Below are 16473 nucleotides of genomic sequence, written 5' to 3'. Positions count from 1 at the left end.
AAACTTTCAACCTTTCCACATTGAAACATGGATTTGTCAAATATGGCCTTTATTATGTTGAGGTTCACTCCTTCTACACCCAATTTGTTGAGGGTTTTATCATGAATGAGGGTTGAACTTTGTCAAATGCTTTTTCTGTACCTATTGAGATGATCATATGATTTTTATCTTTCACTCTATTAATGTGATGTGTCACATTTTTTTGATTTGTATATATTGAACCATCTTTGCATCCCAGGGATGAATCTCACTTGATTGTGGTGTATGATCATGTGTTATTGATTTTAATTTTAATTTGCTAGTATTTTGTTGAGAATTTTTACAACTACATTCATGAGGGGCATTGGCCTATAGTTTTTTGTAGCGTCCTTGTCTGGCTTTGGTATCAGGATAATGCTGGCCTTGTAAAATGAGTTTGGGAGTATTCCTTCCTCTTCAGTTTTTTGGAAGAGTGTGAGAAAGATTGACATCAATTCTTCCTAGAATGTTTGTTGAAATTCACCAGTGAAACCAGGAGCAGGGATACTTCATCCATAGTAATAAGAGGGAAAGCAGAGAATATGAGTTCAAATGCCATGGGTTGATAGTTTGACGGTAGAGAGATGAATGAGTTTCTATCTGCTTTTAGTTGAGGAAAGGCTCAAAGCTTAGTGGTTAAGAATGTAGACACTGGTGCCACAGTACCTGGATTTGAGTCCTCAGACCCATCACTTAGTAGCCATATGGCCTTAGGCAACTTTTCTAACTTCTCTGTGCTTCAGTTTCTCCATCTTTAAAATGTGGAAAATAGTAGCAGGTTGTTCTGAGGATTAAATGAGCTCATACATTTAAAGAGCTCAGAACAATACCTGGTAGCTACTAAGCACTCAATAAATATTAGTTCTTAGAATTTTTTTCCAAAGAAATGTGGCACAAAAAGGAGAGGAAGATTTGAAAGAGTCATTTCAGAGAATGAGAAAGCAATAAAAGTGGAGTAGAATTGTTAGGCAGTATTGCGTGCCCACTTAAGATTTATAGTCACAGGGACACCTGGGTGACACAGTCAGTTAAGCATCTGACTCTTGGTTTTGGCTCCGGTTGTGATCTCAGGGTTGTAAGATCAGCCCCAAGTTGGGCTCAGCACTCAGTGCAGTCTGCTTGAGATTCTGTCTACCTCTCCCTCTGTCCCTCCCCACGTCCCATGCTCCCTCTCTCTCACTCTCTCTAGTAAATAAAATAAATCTTTTTAAAAGATTTATGGTCACAAATTTAGTGAAACCAGTCAACAGACCATATATTGGCTTTTCTTCAACAATGTCAAGCTGTTCAGGAGTAAGCTCAGAGTGTGTAGAGAGCTGGATTTGACGAAGTGAGCTAAATACAGGAAGAGAAATTCAAACGCGGGCGGGCGGGTCGCCGGCCCTGCAGTTGCAGTCGTGCGCTCTGAGTTCCTGTCTCTCTCCCCGCACCACCCGGGATGGCCTCCCAGAACCGCGACCCAGCTGCCGTCAGCGTCGCCGCCGCCCGCAAAGGAGCCGAGCCCAGCGGGGGCGCTTACCGGGGCCCCGTGGGCAAGAGGCTACAGCAGGAGCTGATGACCCTCATGGTGTCTGGTGACAAAGGCATCTCTGCCTTCCCTGAATCCGACAACCTTTTCAAATGGGTGGGGACCACCCATGGGGCAGCAGGCACAGTTTATGAAGACCTGAGGTATGAGCCTTCGCTGGAGTTCCCCAGTGGCTACCCTTACAACGCACCCACGGTGAAGTTCTTCACACCCTGCTACCACCCCAACGTGGACCCCAGGGAAACGTCTGCCTGGACATCCTGAAGGACAAGTGGTCTGCCCTGTATGATGTCAGGACCATCCTGCTGTCCATCCAGAGCCTGCTAGGAGAACCAAACATTGATAGTCCTTTGAACACGCATGCTGCCAAGCTCTGGAAAAACCCCACAGCCTTTGAGAAGTATCTGCAAGAAACCTACCTGAAGCAGGTCTCCAGCCAAGTTCCTGACTGTCCAGCCTCTCTCTTTGTGTTGTCTTTTTATTTTCTCCTTAGATAGTCTTTCTCTTCATTTCTGTCTAGGACTCTGTATCTTAAGCTGTGGTGTCATTTTTGTTTTGTTTCTGTTTTTTAAATTAAGTCTCTGGTTGAGCCCTTGTGATGAATATATTAAATAAATACATTGGGTTTTTTAAAAAATAAAAAATAAATAAATACAGGAAGAGAAGGACAATTAAGTTCACAGTGATACCCAGTGGTATGATTATAATTTTGGATTATGAAACCCAGTTTGGGTAAGAAAGGAAATAAGAACAGGAGGGGGAAAAATAATGAATTGGAGATCTTATTAAAGTGAAGGAAGTGCTAGAGTGGGAGTAGGTGACCTAGAAGGGTAAGAAGTGGTCATCAAAAGATGGGGCACCTGAAATCAAGATTTTGGAAGTGAAATAGTTATTGATGAGGGCAAAGACTGAGGTATGACCACAGGCGTGGATGACTGAGGAAAGGAACAGACTGGGAATGAGACAGTCCAGAAATGGAGAAGCAAGACAGTTGTAAAGTGTTGTTCAAGGACATGTTGAGGTCATCCAGAATAATGACAGGAAAGCAGTGTAAAAGAAGAGAGCTAGGAGCTTAAATCACCACAGAATTGGGGCTAATGCCCAGAGATTAGGTAGATGACAACAACAAAGCAGAATAGCAGGTGGTAAAGTGGAATGCCAAGGACTTAAAAGAGCTAAGTTTTATGAAGGAGAAGGAGTAGTTTCCCTGCTCTTTGGTTTAGAGGCAGCAAAGGGGAGCATTTAGTCCTTAAAATACCCTATGGGATAGATAGTAACACCCCATTTAACTGAACCCAGTGGATTTGCCCAAGTTCACAGCATTACTAAATAACAATGTATCATTCAGCACAGAATTATTTTTTAGATTTTATTTATTTATTTAAGAGAGAGAGCGCACATGCACATACACATGCAAGTTGAGGGAGGGATGGAAGGGGAGGGAGAGGAAGAGAATCTCAAGCAGACTCCGAGCTGAGTGCTGAGCTGGACACAGGGCTCCATCTCATGACCCTGAGATCATGACCTGTGCCTAAACCAAGAGCTGGATGCTTAACTGACTGAGCCACCAGGTGCCCCTCACTCAGCACAGAATTATTAAGCCCTCTTTATGTGCCAGGCTTTTGGGCTAGTCACTGATAAGATTCCTCCCTAAACATGAGGGAGTCTAATGCAGAAGCACAGTACATACACAGTGACAAGACAGTGTGATAAGTACTTTATACTTCTTCCCCTAATCCAATGTTCTCTCCACTGAATTCACTCTCAAGACTCCTAGATAAATAAACATTTAGTTATATAAGATATTATGGGGAAATGCTGGGAGAGATACAGGTTTGTTGTTTTCTCTCCCACTTTGAATGTAATCTCCACAAGAATAGAGATTTTATCTGTCTTGCTTACAACTGTATACCCAACAACCAAAGCAGTACTTAAAATATGGTTGGGCCTTCATAAATATTAATTGAAAGAATACTCTCTCCTCCCCTGCAAAGAACTTCTGATGTAGCTCAATTCAGCAATTCAATGTATTAAAATCGTATAGTGTGAAAGACACTGGCTTATGGATATGTGGATGCAGTCCCTTCCCTAGGAAAGTTTCCAGTCTAGTGGGAAGGATGGGCCACACACACAAAAGTCAGAGGAAAATAAAAGTCATCAAAGAGGTACAAAGAAAATGCAATTGGAAGTCATAGAAACGAGAAACCTGATCAGGGAATTAAAACTGATGGTCAATCAGCAAAGGTGCTTGTTAGGAAAAGGCCATTCTCATAATTATTGAAAACATGTATGTTTCCTACAGTCATGAATCTGTCTGACTACTGGCAGTTGGAGAATTTGAGTTCTTTGTACTACTCATTGCAAACCACAATTTGTCTTTTTCTTTTTTTAAGATTTTATTTATTCATTTGACAGAAAGAGAGAGAGTACAAGTGGGGAGCGGTAGGCAGAGGGTGAGGGACAAGCAGGCTCCCTGATGAGCAGGGAGCCCGATGTGGGGCTCGATCTCAGGACCCTGAGATCATGACCTGAGCTGAAGGCAGATGCTTAACTGACTAAGCCACCCAGGCACCCCATAATTTGTCTTTTTAAAAGAAGTCCATGGGGTGCCTGAGTGGCTCAGTCATTAAGCGTCTGCCTTCAGCTTGGGTCATGATCCCAGAGTCCTGGGATGGAGCCCAGCATCAGGCTCCCTGCTCCACGGGGAGTCTGCTTCTCCTTCTCCCACTCCCCCTTGCTTGTGTTCCCTCTCTCGCTGTGTCTCTCTCTGTCAAATAAATAAACAAAATCTTTAAAAAAAAATAAAAGAAGTCCATGGATTTCAATGTACATGAGGAATATTTTCTTTATTATCCTTATTTATATGACTTTTCAATACTTTTCCATAAGAGATAGCAAAATGGAATAGAAAGAACTTGATCCTAAAATTAAAGAGCTGAGGATGAGGTGTCCTAGTTTCGCCATTTTGGCTATGGTTTGGGTAAGCCTTTGTAAGACTTAAATTCCTCTTCTGTAACCATGAAAGTAATCATCTCAATTAATTTAAGGAGCAAATGAGAATATATATGAAGGGGACAGCAGCCAATAAAAGTTACCTTCCTTCCTTTTCTTGGGATAGCCTCTTTCCTGTAGGTTACAATTCAACAAAATTTGTTGAGAACATGGCACCTGTTTGATACCTTCAAGAAAGCTAGAGATGAAAAGACAGTTTCTATCCAGTGGTTAACCTGGGGCATGAAACATGCATGCAACTGAGTGTGATACAAAGCTGTTCTCTTCTTTTTTCTCATTTATCCTGCTACCTATTGAGTATCTACCCTGTGCAAGGGACTGTGCTAGGAGAGTGATATGGCCTCTCACATTTAATCATTGCAATAACCTTACCAATGTATTAGCCTACATATTTTGCAAATAAAGAAAGTGAGATTCAAAGAGATTGACCAACTTGCCCAGTATTAATAGTATCAATCGGTGAGCATCTGAGTCCATATAAACACATGTCTATCTTTTTGTTATGCTACATGGCCATACCACACACCTCTCATAAAAACTTGATATTCTAGGAACATTATTCAGTGGAAAGCTTCATGTTGCTGATACCTTTTGGGATAAACCAAGTGCAGGGATCTTGAAACATCATGATTCAGACTGAGTAAAAAGACTTACATAGGGGGCACCTGGGTGGCCCAGATGGTTAAGCATCTGCCTTCGGCTCAGGTCATGATCCCAGGGTCTTGGGATCAAGCCCCGCATCAGGTTCCCTGCTCGGCGGGAAGCCTGCTTCTCCCTCTCCCTCTCCCACTCTCCCTGCTTGTGTTCCCTCTCTTGCTGTGTCTCTGTCAAATAAATAAAATCTTAAAAAAAAAAAGACTTACATAGTATTAATTACTACTTCTCTATTAGCTTCTTGTTTTTTTTAAGATTTTATTTATTTGTCAGAGAAGGAGAGAGAGAGAGAGAGCACAAGCAAGGGGAGCGGCAGGCAGAGGGAGAAGCAGGTTCCCTGATAAGCAAGGAGCCTGATGGGGGACTCAATCCCAGGACTCTGGGATCATGACCTGAGCCAAAGGCAGACACTTAACTGACTGAGCCACCCAGGAGTCCCCTCTATTAGCTTCTTAAGAGCAGCAACCAGGTCTTATTTATCTTTGTAGCCCTAGAAACTAGCCCAGTGCCTGGTACACAGAGGTGCTTAATAATTATTGCTTGATCTGAATTATGTATTCTATTGAAATTGACCTAAGTTCCAAGGACTGTGCTAAGAACCATCACCTACCTTTTCTTCTTTAATCCCCACAACAGTCCTTTAAAATGATTACACCCATTTTATGGATGAGAACATTGGAACACAGAGTTATTGAGTGGCTTGTCCAAGGTCACACCGTTAATGAACAGCAGAACCAGAATTGGAATCTAGATCTTTTCAGCCCTGATCCATTCCACCCCAGCTGCAAGCTATATTTGCATTGTCGATGTCTAAATAAATGTCCTGGACATGATACAGGCAATACCATCAACTACTGCATCAGTTTTAACTTTTGTCAGGGTCACTAGAAATCAGCAGGCTCTACTTAGCTTCAAATGTCAAAACACGGGTCCTCAGGAAAAGCCAGAAACAAGGGCAGTTTTTGATTCCTAAGACCATATCTAAGTGCACAGCACTCTGTCTACATTCTACACCAACTGTCCAACTACATGCTTTAGATCATCATCTAAAATTAAACATGGCAGAAATACATCAGCTCTCATTCCCACATTCCTCAGAGGCTGGCTTCTCATGGAATGAGGTAGCAGCTGAAGCAGAGCAGAAAATGAGGATTAGATTCAGAATCAGAGGTAGAGAGGATATTAATCATTGAACATCATAAGTTCATCAAGAGTAGACACTTGGACTAATTTATCTTGCCACTTAGAATATCAATAAATGTTACCATAAAGATATGATTTTTAAAAGATCACTCTCAGCAAAATTGCTAACAAATTGAAGAGGGGTAAGACTAGAGGCAGGAAGACAAACTGACTTCTAAAAAGCCAACCAAGCAGTAGAAAGAGTCTAAACTTGGTCAGTGACAACAGGGATGGACACTGGGAAAGATACTGTACTGTATATTTATTGAGAAATATTTTAGAGATGAGATTTTAAATCTCACTAAGCAATGGAATTAAATGAAGATGGAATAAGAGGAATCAGAGACAATACCAAGGTTTCTAACTTGGGTATAACTGAATGAGTATGTAAGTGATCAAGTTTGTTTGTTTTTTTTTGTTTTGTTTTGTTTTTAAGGAAGAACAAAAATGGCTTATGTTTCTCAATATGAAGTTTCCTTCCTCTACACAGCTGTTTAAAAATGTGATTTTTTTTTTTAGTTTCTAGCAAAGATGATTTCCAACTTTTCCACAGCCAAAATTGTAGGTGCAAATTGCTTCGTAATGCATTCTGTTGTTGCTGGTTTGCTGCCTTCTCTTCTTAAACTTCCCACCAACTGCTTTTTGTTGTTGCTGTTATTGTTGTCATGTTTCTTAATTGGCAGTTGTTGAAAATCAAATAAAACAATGTTTACAAAATGCTGCCTTCTTAAGGGAAAACAGAAACCTATCAAAAGTTGACTGTCCTTTGCTGAGTGTAGAGGAAACAGAAGATCAAGTGTAAATACAGAAAAAACAAAATAAGACAGCCTATTTTGTCCACAAACAAGTCCTAGTTCTTTCCCACTCTTTCCTCTAGCTAGGGAGTAAGAAAGTGAAATGTCAAGTTTAGAAAAATGTGGTTATGGGGTGCCTGGGTGGCTCAGTCGTTAAGCTTCTGCCTTCAGCTCTGGTCATGATCCCAGGGTCCTGGGATCAGAGGCCCTCATCAGGCTCCCTGCTCTGTGGGAAGCCTGCTTCTCCCTCTCCCACTCCCCCTGCTTGTGTTTCCTCTCTTGCTGTCTCTCTCTCTCTGTCAAATAAATAAATAAAATCTTTTAAAAAAAAAGAAAAATTTGGCTATGATTTTGAGACAGAAGGGAGCTGGAGAAGGGAGAGAAAATATTTTAGACTTAGGCTTTGTAAGTGTTCTAATGGGAGAAAAGATGAATGCACTCATCTTTTGCCCCCTCATGTAATGTGTCCTTGAGATCCACATCCCAGTTACTCCGGGCTTTAAACATTTCGGAAACATCCTCCCTCTCTCAGATGGAATTGACCCCTCATTCCCTTGTACTCCACCTGTACTCTGAACAAACTTCTAGCAGAGAGTCCGGAACACCCTACTGCATCTACTGATTCACAGAGTCTGAGTGCCCACTTGACAGTGGGTTCTTTGAGGACTTGGTCATATGTACCTCCTCAAATTTGGCACAGTACATGATATGGACAGTGATGGAACAGCGGAAGCAATTTAGCAGCACTAGGCAATCTGGATGAAAGGTGAGGGGACGTTGGTTTGCTGGAAACACAATTTTTACTTGTATTTTATATTTATCTGGATTGCCTTAGAGGAACTAATAGAGATTAAGGAACTAAATCTCCTAAGCCACCCTCCTCAATAAATGGTAGTCAAAAAGTAGCTCCTCCAGGGTCACCTGGGTGGCTTAGTCAGTTAAGTGGCTGGCTTTTGATTTCAGCTAAGGTCATGATCTTAGAGTTCTGAGATCAAGCCCTGCGTCAAGCCCTGGGTCAGGGTCCACACTCAGTGGGTAGTCTGCTAGAGCATTCTCCCTCTCCCTCTGCCCCTCCTTCTGCTTTCTCTCTCTCTCTCTCTCTGAAATAAATAAATCTTTTTTTTTTTTTAAAAAGCAGCTCCTTTGGACTATAATCTTCTTAAGGTCAATGACTCACTCACCTCTATATGTCCAATGTTAGAATACTGCCTGAGTCAGCAGCCCACACTGAATGTCTGTGAAACTGATCTGACATGAGCTCTTGCCTTTCTCTTGTTATTCCTTCTCTCTGGATTGTCCTTTCCTTCCTTCTCTGCTTTGGGAACTTTTTCCTCAACATTTGAGTCCCAATTCAAATGACAATTTCTCTTTGAGGTCTTCTTTGGACACCCACTCTATGCCAACAGCCAGATAGAATTAATCTTACCCTTTACTTTGTCCTACAGCAGATTACACACTCCTCTAATACAGATAGCAACATATTTTATAATGTCTTGAATGAGTTCATCCACAGTGTATTGTGACAGTGCGTGAAACATCATCAGGATATATTTTAGAACAACTCTATCTATTGTGACCGGATGGATGCCATGCTGTAGTCAAGAGGACCACAGTCTGTACAAGGAGTCTAGAGGAGAGAGGTTAAGGACTGGATTAAAGAAGGAACAGAGGGATGAAAAGGAAGGAAGACAATGGAAAGGAGAAACGTTAAGGGATTAGGAAAAGTGAGAAATCAGGTTGACTCCAAATTTCTAGCTTGGGAACTCTGGAAAAGGTGTGGATTTGGGGAAACTCTGATAAATGTAATGTTGGACATGTTGAATTTGAAGGATGTGGCACATCCAGATGGAAGTAAATGTTCAGCAGGCAAGAGGAAATACTAATTTGGAGCTCAGAAAAGAAACCTGAACTAGAATTATAAGTTTGATAGTTTTAATCCATAGGTGGTAGCTGAAGGCATGGGAAGCATTGAAATCACCCAGGGAATGTGGACAGAGTATATGGGTCAAGATGGAACCCTGGAGGACAGCAACATTTAAAAAAGGGTTGGGGGGGGGTGGAGAAAAGCCAAGAAAAAAGACTGAGAATGAACAATTAGAATAAAGGAAAATGAGAGGACTTGGGGAAACGAAGGCTGAAGGAAAATATTTCAAGGTCACATGCAGGAAATTAAGAGGTCTCCTCCTCAGGGGACTCTTTCTGTGTGAATTAGAAGGTCATTGGTAGATAATTAGGGGGGAAGTATGGGGTGGGGGTGGGGTAGGGAGACGGAGTAGACTGGAGAGTGAACTTTAGAAAGAGGATGAAGTGTGAAAGGCAGGTGGGAGGGGCCATGTGAAATGAAAAAGGATTTCCAAGTAGCAATGGGGGCCTAGCTGAGTTTAAGGCTACAAACTATTAGCAACACTGTCTTATCTGGTTGTGGGATTATTTTCCCCCCAGCAATTCTTAGCAACTTGACTGTAAGCACAGAAGAGGTGCATAATTGGAATTATCCAAGTTAGGGGGATTTAGAAGGTAGGCATATGGCAACAGCTAGGAAGAAAGGAGTTGAGAGTTGGTTGAGTTGAGAGATCATGAGATTTAGGCTGCCTATGGCAGAAAAGGAAAACAGATTAGGAGAAAGGAGTCAAGAGACTGGATAGGATCTCCTGTGAGGTTCGAAGTTTTAGTAGAATTAAGAGAGCTTGGAGGAAAAGAAGCTTAAATAATCGGAGAGAGGAGTTTCAGATTTCACTAGTAAAACAATTTCAGGTGATGGAAGGTTGAGGAAATAGCCATAGGAGTGGAGAGCTGAAGTGTATTGGGAGGTATAGACTATAGGAGACCTGGAAGTCAAGGAATTGTGAGGCCACTATACTGGATAATTCATTGACATGGAAGTTGACATGACCCATTTGATTGCAGGGGTTGGAGTTGAGAAGAAAGCTGTGGGACAAGTGCCACAACCTTAATGAAGGAAGTTGCTAAATGCCAATGACAAAAGGACTCCTCTGTGATTGCCCAACTTTCCCAGGAGCCTAAGCAGAAGACTCAAGAAGGCTGAGTTTTGCAAATTATTTGAGTTTTATAAATTTTTTGTGGCTAAAAATGATCTATGGTACCCTTTCACATGACCAGCATGGACATTCTCCAGTTACTACGGCAAAATAACATCAAGAACTTCTAGGAATTTACCAATAAGGAAGTAATCTGAGATTTATATGCTAAAATGTTTTTTGTAATAATGAAACCCTGGAAATAACCTAAATGCACAATAATATGGAAAAGGTTAAATAAGTTATAATAGATCTATATAATGGGCTAAGGAATAGGCATTAAAAATTAAGATATAATGATAAGTGAAAAAAGTTTTAATACAAAATTATATATGTATATATATCAATAGGTATAAAATGGTTAAAAATTATATGCAGAGTCTGATTCTAATTTTATAAAAATGTTTATAGCTTCCTGGAAGACTGGAAGGATGTATAGAAAAACATCTGAAGTCGGTTTGTAGGATTGTGGTTGACTTTTTTTTCTCTTTATCCTTCTACTGTATTCTCCAAATTTTCTACAAGTAACAGACAATTGTATTTATAATGAGAAAAAAAATGTCATTTTGTGAAGGAATTTTAAAAATAATATAATAAAAAATCCACCAGGTAATTACATCAGCTCTGAATTTGTCCAGTATTTGTCATTTATAGTCATAATATGCCTGCCTTCTTAAGGATCTGGAACAAGCAAGCATCACAGTTCAAACGGTAATATCCTGTCAGATCCCAACAGCCTCTGTCTTAATCAGGATGCCTGCAGAATTCCTATGCCCTCTCCTTCATTCTGTGTCCATCTGTCTCCATGTGAGCTGACACTGTAGTATGTCACCTTTGCAAACTTAGAGGCAAGTCACCAAAGCCATGAATTTGCAGTGTATTCATTCACTCCTTTTTTCAGGAAAGTAACCTTCACTGAGCAGCAGTTCTGTGCCAAGCCCTGGACCAGGTGCTAAGGATAGAGATGAGTCATGCATGGTTCCTGTCCTCAAGGGGGTTCAGAATCTGTAGGGAAATAGAATGTGTTGCTGCACAAGGTGATTTATGCTAAACCAGTGGTGAGCAAGGCTGTTAGGGGAGCACAAGGAGGCACCTAGAGACAGCCAGCCTAGTGTCTGTCAGTCAGCCTTGTGACAGGGTGGAGTTTATCAGTGTGCTAAGGAAATAAGTAACCTTTCCTTTTCATGTCCACTGCTACCATCTTGGCTCAAGCCTGCACTATTTGGTGCTTGGATTGCAATAGTAGCTTAGAGTTATCAACTCCACTGTCGCCCTCTTCAACTTGGCTTCCATACTGACAGTAAGAGACATTCATATTTCTTTAAAAAAAAAAAAGACAAAATTTAACTCCTTACTTACCAATTTTGCTTTTTGTGTCACTCCTCTCCTCACATCCGAGTATGACACTAGTTTCCTAAATTCACCTTACTGATGATCTATGTTACATCTCTGCTATTTCTGCCCACTCTAGGTGGAATATCTTTCCTCCTCTATGTTTGTCTAGAAAATACCTACTCATCTTTTAGGGTTCTGCTAAAAGATCTGTTATATCTTTTATGACGATGTTCTTGATTTCTCTCCCAACTAATTAAAAATCACCATTCCCTCGTTTGAATTGCTACTGTAGCACTTGTAACACTTTTTTTTTTGCACTTATTGGTTGACACATCTATCTTTACAGACAGGAAAATAATCTTGTTCACCTCAATATCCCAAGTACCTACCTCAGAAGCTGGCAAACATTTTCTGTGAAGTGCCAGAGAGTAAATATTTTAGGTTTTGCAGGCCAGACATTCTGTACCACAACTACTTAATTCTGTCCCATTGTAGGGCAAAAGCGTAAGTGAATGGGCATGGCCATGGTTATTTATAAAAACTAGCAACAGGCCAGATTTGCCTTCTACCCATAGTTTGCCCATCTCTGACCTAGTATATGATGGACTTACAATAAGTACCTAATGAACTTCTTCTCAGCATAGAGTGAAGTGGTAGAGGCAGGATTTGTATCTCATTACATTCTGTAGCAGATGTTAATGGTTTCTTGTCCATATTTTCTTGGCATTCACTTCTATACACTGAAGGCCTCTTACAAAGAACACCTACAGTTCTTTGCTTTGAAGTTAGTTTGTTTGTATTTTAACTTTGTGGCCAGAGAACATACTTGGCTTGTGCTGAGAGCAAACTGGGAATTTCAGAGATTTAACACCACCAGATGCAGCCCTGAACTCAGTCATGGATAGTGAGTTGGTGACTAATACCCCAATTTCCTCACCCCTCCATTAGGATACCCTAAATGTGTCCTATACTGTCACCCAGAGTTCCCCCGCATAATTGAGCTTCAGTTGGCTACCATGGTAACTAGCTTGGTAATGTATACATTTTTGGCCTTCACTCCCTGACTCACAACCCTACTCCTGCCCAGGTTTTCTAACATCCTAAGTGACTTATTTGGATTCTAACCCAAACCAAGACACACATTCATTCTACTACACCACAATGTTTAGCCAGAAGACCCTAGCTAAAATGTTTTTGGTGCCTAAAGAGTAACATATAAATTATTAGTATCTCTCAACATCACTAATCATCAGAGAAATGCAAATTAAAACCCCAATGCATCTCATACCTGTCAGAATAACTAAAATCAAAACCACAAGAAACAAGTGTTGGCAGGACGATGTGGAGAAAAAGGAACCCTTGTGCACTGTTGGTGGGAATGCAAACTGGTACAGCCGCTGTGGGAAACCATATGGAGGGTCCTCAAGAAATTAAAAATAGAGGGGTGCCTGGGTGGCTCAATTGGTTAGGTGTCAGACTCTTGGTTTTGGCTCTGTTCGTGACCTCAGGGTCATGGGATTGAGCCTTGCATCAGGCTCTGTGCTCTGTACAGAGTCTGGTTGGGACTCTCTTTCCCTCTGCCCTTCCCTCCCACCCTCTTTCTCTCTAAAATAAATAAATAAATCTTAAAAATATTCTCTCTCTCTCCCTATGCCCCTCTTTACCTCTCCCTCTCTACAAAATAAAAAAATAAAAATAAAAAGAGAATTACCATATGATCCAGTAATTCCACTACCGGGTATTTACCCAAAGAATATAAAGATGCTAATTTGAAAAGATATATGCACCCCTATATAACCAAGATATGGAAGCAGTCCAAGTGTCCATTGATAGATGAACGAATAAAGAAGATGTATATATATATATATATATATACCATGGAACATTACTCAGCCATGCAAAAGAACAAAATCTTGCCATTTGCAACAAAATGGATTTATCTAGAGGGTATAATGCTAAGTGAAATAAGTCAGACAAAGACAAATGCCATATGATTTAATTCATATGTGGAACTTAAGAAACAAAACAAAGAAAAAAAGAGACAAACCAAAAAACAGATTCTTAACTATAGAGAACAAACTGGAGGTTACCAGAGGAGAGGAGGATGGGGGATGGGTGAAATAGGTGAAGGGGATTAAGCATACACATGAGCCTCTTTTTTTTTTCTGAAAGATCTTATTTATTTATTTGAGAGATAGAGAGAGAGCACAAGCTGGGGAGTGGCAGAGGGAGAGGGAGAAGCAGGTTCGAGCAGGGAGCCTGACGCAGGGCTCAATCCCCAGAACCAGGGGATCATGCCCGAGCTCAAGGCAGATGCTTAACTAACTGAGCCACCCAGGCACCCCTAAGCATCTGACTCTTAATCTCAGCTCAGCTCTAGATCTCAGGGTCATGAGTTCAAGCCCCTCTTTGGACTCCATGCTGGGCATGGAGCCTACTTAAAAAAAATAAATAAATAAAAGATATGTATATATATATATATATATATTTGACAATAAAAAATTCCCAAAGCTCTTTTTTCTTATGAATAAAGTCTTATTATTGTGTTAAAAAATAAATAAAATACTGACACAATAATCCAGCTATCATTTTTAAGAAAAGAAAAAAAACAGGGCTCTTAGATGCTGGAACCTAGAATAGGCTCTCCTATAAACCAGCTGTGTGACCTTGGGGAAAACACTTAACCTCTCAAACAAAGAGATTTTGTTCCCTTTCTGGGAAATAGAGTCAATATCCCTCACTTCACTTGGTTTTTGTGAAGATGAAGTAAGCTACCGTATTAAAAGTGTCCCATTGGGCTCCCTAAATGGAACTCTTAAGATGGTTTTCTTTCCAAGTCTAAAAATCTTTTTCTCAGTCCTCAGTCTCCTTGGCCTCAGTTAATTTATTATATGGGTATGCAGTGTTGTTATTACTAATAATATTTTGTCATTATCTTTTTCACCTGCATATAGCTTGTGTTCTCATTTACACTGCTGCTAGCTTCCAAGGGCAGGGATTTTATCTTATGCTTATTTATAATTAAAATGAACTCATATATTTGAAAATGGCTTACAGACTGTGAAGTGTTTTGTTATTATTCACCTCATTACATTAAGATATTTTGAGCAGCCACTGTATGCCAATTATTATGCCATACATTAAGGATACAGAGAGAAGTAAGAATTGGTCTCTGGGGGCGCCTGGGTGGCTTCATCAGTTAAGTGTCTGACTTCGGCTCAGGTCATGATGTCAGGGTCCTGGGATCGAGCTCCACTTCCGGCTTCTCACTTAGTGGAGAATCTGCTTACCCCTCCCCCTGCTCATACTCTCTCTCTCAAATAAATAAATAAAATCTTAAAAAAAAAAAAAAGAATTGTTCTCTGATTCAACAGTTTAGTGAAGGAGACAGCTTATGCTGGTGTATAAATAAATTACCACACAGTGAGATGTGTTAGGGTAGGGGTAGGATGGAAAGGCTATGAGAGCACCAGTAACAGAACTGATTTTCCTGAGAGAGACAGCCAGGCAAAACCAGGGTCCAGTGCCACTTCCACCGTTTTCTAGCATGAGATCCTAGCTAAGACACTTAACCATTAAAGCTCAGATTCCTAACCTGGAAACAGAGAATAAGCATACGTTCCACACAAAATTGCTCTGAGGATTAAATAAGGAGATGATAAATGCAAAGGGTCCAGCACAGTATTTCTATATAAGTATGTCTCGCACAAGTGCATTCCTTTTCTTCCCTTCTAGAAAAGGAAGGGAAGAAAGTCTTCCAAAGGAAATAGCATTCGAACTGAGCTTACCAATGTGAAAAGTTCGCATTCTTACTCAGTAGGAGGAGAAACTAGTACTCGTAGAGTAGCTACTAGGAATAGGTACTCTCTCTAGGGTTTCCCAGAATGAAGAGGGGAAGAACATTCCAAAGAGAACAGTGTAGGTAAAGACACAACATTTTGAAAGTATGTATTATGCATTTGGGAAATGGCATATCCTTCTGGATGCAGTGGGGTTAGGGGAACCAGTGAACCCATGGGGGGAGAGAAGGCTAGAGAAGGAGAGCAGGGCAGGACTGGGTAGCTGTTTGCAAAATTCTTTTACTTCTGCTATCTATTGTTTAGAATTTAATTGTCCAGCTAACTCTTGCAGAACTACAGACACACTGTGTTTAGACAGAAAAAAAGTTCTCATGGATCCACAAGTTTTCAACCCTTAAGTGGGAGCATATCAATTACAAAGATCTAACCTCCTCCCTAATTCCCAAGACTACACAGTGATTTCCAAAACACGGGCCGTGGTACATAATTTATGCACTCACTTTGTAGCTTTGTAATTAAATCTGCAGAGGATTTGGAGCTATGCAGCAGTACTGGTACAACTCCTTGCATGTGTAAACATACCATACACGACTATAAAATTGGTGGTTTTCCAAACTCCCCTCTCCTATCTATATGGCTAATGATAGATCACGTTATACTATACCACCAATGACAGCTGCATGATAGACCGTGTTTCAAATGCAATTAGGGGGCCAAGGCATGGATGCACCGGCAAAAAATTACAAAGGATATGAACTGATTAACCCACACAATCCCTCCTGACCCAAATTCCTCTTACAGTCAGGGTCTGTACATACACTCCAGCTTTCTGATATCTATGCTGTATGTCCTAAACTGTTCTCCAGGACTTCTGGTGAGAGAAATCTGACCGTTGTCAAGTGTTTACTGTATTCTGGCACCATGTAGATAATTTCACATTCATATTATTGAGTCCTTACTCTGTGTCGAGTGCTCTAGGTACACAGTTAAAAATAAATGAGACTTGGTTTCTGCCCTCATGCAGTTTCCAAGGATCACAAATAATCCTATAACAACCCTCCAAAACTGGAATTTTAAGGAGAAGAAAATGAGAACTAGGTGAGGTCAGCAAT

General features: G+C 40.7%; 1 pseudogene; it reads left to right on the top strand.

The window, feature by feature from the left end:
* The first annotated feature begins 1456 nt into the window (after positions 1-1456).
* Positions 1457-15937, top strand: LOC113926757 (annotated as a pseudogene).
* Positions 15938-16473: the final 536 nt, after the last annotated feature.

This window comes from Zalophus californianus, chromosome 4 (assembly GCF_009762305.2).
Source record: "Zalophus californianus isolate mZalCal1 chromosome 4, mZalCal1.pri.v2, whole genome shotgun sequence".
In the NCBI taxonomy this organism is placed as follows: Eukaryota; Metazoa; Chordata; class Mammalia; order Carnivora; family Otariidae; genus Zalophus; species Zalophus californianus.
This window is presented reverse-complemented; position numbering and strand designations above follow the sequence as displayed.